Raw genomic sequence first — 8,193 nt, 5'->3', positions numbered from 1 at the left:
TTAAAGATGACAACGACAAACTTGAAGATCGAATTGACAAGCTAGAGGCAAGCTTAAAAATTATCGGGATTCGTATACTACAGCAAGCCTCTGATCTTCTCCAAGGAATTTTGAAAGCATGATAAGGAAAGAAAACACAATCAATTAATCCATATTGCTAAGGAAGTAATGATACTCAATTTGCCTTTTAATCTCATTTGTGGATCCGATCAGGTCAACAACAGTGGACCTAATCGAAACCACAAACAAGAAGGCATGAGGTGCAATTAAAAATTCATAAATTTCCACCTTCGTTTAGATTCCTTACTTTAACTACATTTGCTATTGGCAAAAGTTTTCTGGACTTACTGTACATCATTTCAACCCTCGATGCCTGTAAGGATGCTTTCTTGGTCTTTTGCTATTTTCTATCTATGTGATAATCCCGACCACGCTACCTAGTCTCATCTCTCTAGAAAAGTGACCATCTGTACTATTTTTCTTTTAGAGAGACAACAGATGAATTTACATTACCAGATACACTTTTATATTTGCACTTGATTTAGATTTCTCATATTTTAAGATAATTTCATCGTTCAGATTCACTAGAAGTTACCTTTATACCCTATGTCTCTTCTTCAATTAGCTCTCAGATGATATAGTCTTTCATCAACACCCTTTTCCCTCGTAGGCATTCTCCTTCGGCTCCTTCTGACGTATAATCATTTCTCGATCAACCCTTCCATATAAATTTAGGCCAGGGGAATTTCTATTGGTTTTCGTTCTTATTTGATGCAGTGCTAGGCTTCGAAGGCGTTCTCAGAGTCTAATGCACACTTAAAGTTAAGTCCAATCGCTATTGGATCTCTGCAATGACAACAAATATTGATCCCTTCTCAAAACTTGACACGCATAAACACGAGCAACAACCGTCAGTAATTTGTAACAGTGTATGTACACCATATTCATGGGGCCCTCAGCCTTATCAATTCAAACCCATCAAATTAACTGTATGATGCAGGATCTTGTTTGAATGATCAGTGCCTAATCGGTTAAAAATTGCATTCACAATAATATTATACTTTGTGTGTGTTGTCCCGGTGACCTTATCAGTAATACTTACTTAACTCCCATACATATGATAGTGGATCCATCTTCATGCGCTGTAATGCCCCGAATCTGGTACCCGGAATGCTACACGATGCTCATGACCCCGAAGGACCACAAGCTAACCCATGACTGATATTTGTACTTGTACACTGCATAATATGACATAATAATGCAGAAACATGCACTGAAAGGCCATAAGGTTCAATACTGAACATGATCTGAATGATATAACATCTGTGTGGGGTAATAGAATACTCAAAATAAAACTGAACACACTGAAGTCTGAAATATGACAGTCTAGAAAGCCTCTAACTGATTGAACTATCTGAGAAAGGAGTTTATGGGACATGTACCCAACTAACTCCAACTAATAAACTAATTAATGAGATAATAGAGAAATAATCATGTCCTCAAAGGATGAGGACTCACTGCTAACTCTGACTACTGATATCTGAAATCTACTGATGCTCTGGAGTTCGTGTCTCTAAACCTATGGTATAAGACACCATAGTGCAAATGCGTTAGTACTTTAAATATACTGGTATGCATGTAAGTTGGCTGAATGCATGGGGTTCATATGCATGAACAATACTGGCTAACTGACTTATATGAACGTAAGAATACATGCATGCATACATAGTAACTATATCTGAAATCGTGATAACATAAGTATGTTGATGACTAACATAACTAATGACTGAATTATGATAACTAATAACATGAGTGACTATATCTGGCGGTCCTATATCTAATGGAACTAGCTGAGTTCTATATTGTATCTGAGTTGACTGTATCTGACAGTCCTGAATTCTAAAGAAGTATCTGAGCTCTTTTACTGAGATTGATACTGAGACTGTGGGAGGTAGTCATCTAACCGACATGCCCTAAATGACGCATTATAGCTAAATTGGGGTCCAATCTATGCCCTGATTAGAAGGGTGACAATACCATGCCACTGGTAAGGACAACATGTGAGTGACCCAAATATAACAGGTAACTCTAATAAGAACGGTGGGAACCCTCGTATAGCAGGTTAAGCCACCTCATCTACCCTTATATAGCAGGATATGATGTCTCAATCTATGCTGGCTACATAGTTCTGGAATGCAAGGACTGCTTCCAAGAATCACACCCTCATATAACAGGTGAGTTCCCACCCTTGGGTTCGCTCGGTGATAATTTCTACTCCCATCTGAATAGACACTGAACATGATTTACTGAACTAAACATGGACTAAGTTACTTACTTCTGTTGACTGACGGAATACTACTGACATCTGGCAACTGACTGAGTTTATGAGATCATGGAGATTTCCTGAGTCATTAGACTGTCTGAAGTATAAGGATCATAGCTTAACTGAGAGTATCATGGAAACATGACATGGCTCTAGGCACACAGCTAATATTTTGGGTACAAGTACCTCCAGGACTCGATGGAAGAAAACTGACCAAGCATAACTTACTTGAACATATAACTAACATCATAATCCATAATACATTTATAGAAGCATTCCATCAAATCATGTGATAGGAATAACTTGTACATACATGGGGATTTCATGGTATCATGCTAGTTAGGCACTTTTCCTTCATCTAGGCATTTAATAAAACATATTGTAGGCATCGTACATGTAAACATCATTGTACAATAATTAAACATAATGGTTCAATTCTAATTTCATCATTCAAGGGTTTAGTCATAGGTTTGCATGAATCTATATCTATAATAATTTAACCCATATAGAATTTATCACTCAACATGGAGTAGAATTCAATTTCTTATTATCCACATGAACAAGAGTAGCCCAATCATGAAATTCAAAAGGAAATCCATAAACTTAAACTTGAAAAGAGATTCTTGGGCTTCATGGACGGAAGGAGTCCATGAATGAACACTATGCATACCTTGGTTCGTGATTTCGTGAAGATTGATGGAGAAAATTCTTGATTCTGAATCTTCTATGAAAAGCCCTAGGTTGTTCTTAAGAGGTTTTTTGAGAGAAGAGAGTGTATTTTTGGTAAAAGTGGCTGAATCACGTGTTAAAGGTCTTAAATAAGGGTGGAAAATTGACCTTTTTAACCCTGGGCACGTCTTGTAATTTCAGTAAAAATTTCCTGAATTGAACCCCTGGCATGAGCGACGCTATCGCGTCGTGTCACTGGAATTTGATAATTGGAAAACTGAGGGATGGCGCGACATGGAGCCATCGCGTTGCCCCTTCTTTTCCGACCTGGAACTTTGGTGCGATATGGAGGAAATTGCCCTGAGACACTGGAAAAGGACAATTGCCATTTTAGCTTGTGGCGCAACGCGCCACTGACCAATATGGTGCTGATTTACAATGGGAACTTGAAATAATCGTAACTTCTGACCCGGTTATCGGATTTGGGAGAATCTTATATCGATGGAAAGCTTATTGAACTTCCTATATGAAAAAATGTAAAAATCTTTAAAATTCCTCATGGAATAATCATCATTCAATTTGGAAGCTAATACTAGACATTCTTGAGATGAAATTAGCTAGGAAAAAGTATGGGGTATTACACGCACCTTATTCTTCCTAGCCCATCTATGAATTAAATTGAATAAATAGATGACTAGAAAGTTACAACAGATGCCACATCTATTTAAATTGTGAAATAATTATAGACATTTATTACAACAGATGATTAATTTGTAGCAACATATGACATATCTGTTGAAAACGCAAACAGATATATCAATCTGTTGCAACAGATTGTCAATATGTTATAAGTTATCTGACTGATGGAATATATTTTGCAACAGATTATCCATCTCTTAGATTTATTTTAAAGCAATTTTTTTTCTTTCCGAAATACAATAAAAGTTAAAATGTTGTAATTAGATCCATTTTTTTAATTTACATATTTGAAAAGTCATTAGTTTTATTTAATTAAGGGATATGAATAGTCGGGGCTTTTTATTTGACTAAGTCACCTCTTCTAATTCAATCATTTATAAATAGGTCCCTCCAGCCTCCTTTCCTTACTCTCACTCGTTCATTCTACTACTCTTACAATACAAATATGAATGATCCAGATTCGTATAAAAAGATTCATATCGAGTCATTGCGGGAACTTTAAAGGCAGTTTGATGAACTCTAGAGGGATTTGGCCCACTTCGGAGCAAGGCTGAGGGCCCTACTGCAGCCGGATGAAAATTATTTGGTTGACAATAATAATAGTAATAATAATAGTAATGATAATAATAATAATAGTAGTAATAATAATTAGGTAATGTTTTTTGTTTTAGCATATGTATTTTCCTTTTTTATATCGGATCTAGCTAAGGGATGCAAAAATCTATGTTTGGTTTGGTCGACTTTAAATTTTTAATTCCTATTTCATATTTAATTATCATTCTATTTATTCCTTATTCTCAATATGTCGACGGTTGGAGGTAGGGATTGAGCATTTGTGGCAACAGAAATCTGATGCGACAGATGGATCATATGTTGCAACAGGCAGTTATTAATAAAAAAGGGTTATTGTTGAGAGGATGGTGAAAAGTCATGATTCTCCTATTATTTAATGTGAAAAATGATTCATAAATAAATAATAATGAAATGAATTTAAATGATATACACAATATTTATAACCGTAAAAGAAAGATTATTTAATAAAAAAAAGTCACAACATTGGATTAATTAAGTTATATGATGATTATTTGTTAAGAAAAAGGTGAATAGTCATGACCGTGACTTTTTGTCTAAACACATTAAACAAACAAACAATGTTGTTGATGCATCAAATTCCCCATCTGTTTTGATTGATGGTATATCTATCTCAACAGATGTGTTATTTGATGCAACGGATATACAATTTGTTGCCATAACTCAATAAAAATGGTTATTATTTTATTAAAGAAATGGTTATTGAAAAGGTGTCTTCGATTTTTAAATTGAGAAAACGGTTATTTAAATTTAAGAACTAATTAATAATAATAAGCTGAAAAGTCATGACTTGTCACAATAATAAAAAACTCACCAGCTTGATTTAATTAAGTCATTTATTTTCACAGAAAATAATAAGGAAATAAATGATAAACACAATTTATAACCGTAAAAAAATAATTATTTAATTAGAATAATTGACGTTAATATTAAATAGGCGCCATTTCTTTTCACAAAAAATATTTTTATTTTTAAATCTGTTTTATTAATTTATATAATAAAAAAGTCAGCAAATTTGGATTAATGATATGATGATAATTTTAAAAAAAAAGATAGATTATATGTTGCAATAGATATATTGTCTGGTGCAAAAGGTTATTTATTAGTTACAACATATGATATATCTGTTGTCACAGATGAGTTATCTGGTGCAACAGGTATAGTTTCTATTGTCACAACTCAATAAAAATGATTCCTGGAAAGAACTAATTATTAATAATAATAAGCTTAAGAGTTATGACTTATCACAATATTTAATTAAGTCATAAATTTTTACAGTAATCAAGAATGTCATTAATAAATGGAGGTGAACAGTTGCGCCTTTAAATTTGTTTTATTAATTTATATACTAAAAAGGTTAGAAAATTTGAATTAATGATATGATGATAATTGTTTTTTAAAAAGATAGATTATATGTTGCAACAGATATATTATCTAATGCAACAGGTTGTTTATTTGTTGCAACAGATGATATATCTGATGTCACATATGAGTTATCTGATGCAACAGAAATAGAACTTGTTGTCACAGCTCAATAAAAACGATTCTTGGAAAGAACTAATTAATAATAATAAGCTGAAAAGTCATGACTTATCACAATATTGCTTAATTTAATTGAGTTATAACTTTTCACAATAAGCAAGAATGGCATTAATCAATTTGAATAATTGACGTTAATATTAAATGGCATCATTTCTTTTCACAAAAAATATTTTTGTTTTTAATCTATTTTATTAATTTATATAATAAAAAAATCAACAAATTTGGATTAATGATATGATGATAATTTTTTTAAAAAGGATAGATTATATGTTGCAACAGATATATTATCTGATGCAACAGGTTGTTTATTTGTTGCAACAGATGATATATCTGATGTCACACGAGTTATCTGATGCAACAGATATAGAACCTATTGTCACAACTCACTAAAAATGGTTCTTGGAAAGAACTAATTAATAATAATAAGCTGAAAAGTCAGGACTTATCACAATATTGCTTAATTTAATTAAGTTATAACTTTTCACAGTAAGCAAGAATGACATTAATCAATTTGAATAATTGATGTTAATAATAAATAGGCGCCATTTCTTTTCACAAAAAATATTTTTATTTTTAAATCTATTTTATTAATTTATATAATGAAAAAGTCAAAAAATTTGAATTAATGATATGATGATAAATTTTTTTAAAGAAAAAGATAGATTATATGTTGCAACAGATAGATTATCTGACACTCAGAACACCAAATGTTGACTGAAATTAACTATAATGACTTTTAAATCCTCTAGAAATCACAAACTCACTTAGAACATTTCCGATCACATCGGAAACCACGCCAATCGTTTTCACACTCTAAATAACATGTAGCAATTACGACAAAAGGCAAAATGATCAAACACAAATAATGCAGGATTTCACAATTCAGTTCATCATACTTTCCTATACAACTGTATCCAACTAATTCAACAATAACAACATACTTTTCCAGCAATCTTTATTTATCCAACATGCTAAGATATTTGTCCAATTTAAAAAATAAAGAGATAATTTATCATTTTGTGTCTAGTTTACCCATGTTATTAAATACTATTCTCATTTAGCAATAATACTTGTCCACATTTGACTTGATGCACAACTCAAGAATAATAGATAATAGATAATAGTACTCCTCCTATTCACTTTCACTTGTCACATGTCGACTTGTTACACCCATTAAGAAAATAATAATTGACATGCCTATTTTTACTATACTATACCTATTAATTGATATTTAGTATTATGTATTTAAAAATAATTTGAGGAATAAGTAATCATCCATTGTTTTTCAATCTAAACAAGTACTGTTAGATTTCTATGTTTAGTAAAAACAAGTAAAAATTGAACGGAGCGAGTATTTTTTTCTACCCAATATAAGTGTGAATATGGAAGTGCAAAATATTCATATTTGAGAGCTAAATTGAAAATGGCAACAACAACAATTATGAATAGAAAGATAATTAAGCCTTCCTCCCCCACTCCTTCTTCGCTTAGACATCTCAATCTCACTTTGATGGATTACACAAATATTCCTCACTATATCCCAATTGCCTCCTTTTACTCTATACCTAAAAATTGTAACATAAACCAAATATCACACATTCTTGAAAGTTCCCTTTCAAAAGTATTATCCTCTTATTATCCCTTCGCGGGACAATTCAAGGATAATAATAGCTATGTCGATTGCAACGACTTAGGTGTTGAGTATTTTAATGATCCAAGACTGACCCTAGTCATTACATGGTGCTTATGTACTGAGGGACCACAAGCTAACCCATGAGCTGGAACCTGCTATGAGCACTAAATAATATAGTCATGAATGCGGAAAAATAACTTAAATGCCATAAAGTTTTAATATAGGAAAAACAACTGTCTGAATCTAAAAAAAATACTGATAAACTGAATAACTAACTGACTGTAGTGTCTGAAAAGACTCTTAGCCTGACTAACTGAGAGTTGATGGGACAGGCCCCCAACTAACTCTACTAACTACTGAAATAAAGACATGAAGTAAAGTAATCTGTCCTCGGATGATGAGGACTCACCACTACTACTGTACTGCTGATAATCTGAGAATCTAGGTACGATCTGGGAACTAAGCTTTAACACCTATGATATAAGACATCATAGCGCAAAAGAAAAATATGCGATCAGTACTTTGAATATACTAGTATGCTAAATGAGGTAGACTGATATGCAAGGTTTCATGAATGGAAGTAATAAACTATCTGGATATACATGTAAAGCATGGAGTACAGAGCATAGGACATGAAGCCTATAGCTATTTAAGATATATAAGGCATGTAATTACTGTATATGCATGAGAGTCTGTAAATACTAAAAATATGTGAAAATTTGTGGACACTAAAGAA

Source organism: Capsicum annuum, chromosome 11 (assembly GCF_002878395.1).
Source record: "Capsicum annuum cultivar UCD-10X-F1 chromosome 11, UCD10Xv1.1, whole genome shotgun sequence".
NCBI classification, from domain to species: domain Eukaryota; kingdom Viridiplantae; phylum Streptophyta; class Magnoliopsida; order Solanales; family Solanaceae; genus Capsicum; species Capsicum annuum.
This window is presented reverse-complemented; position numbering follows the sequence as displayed.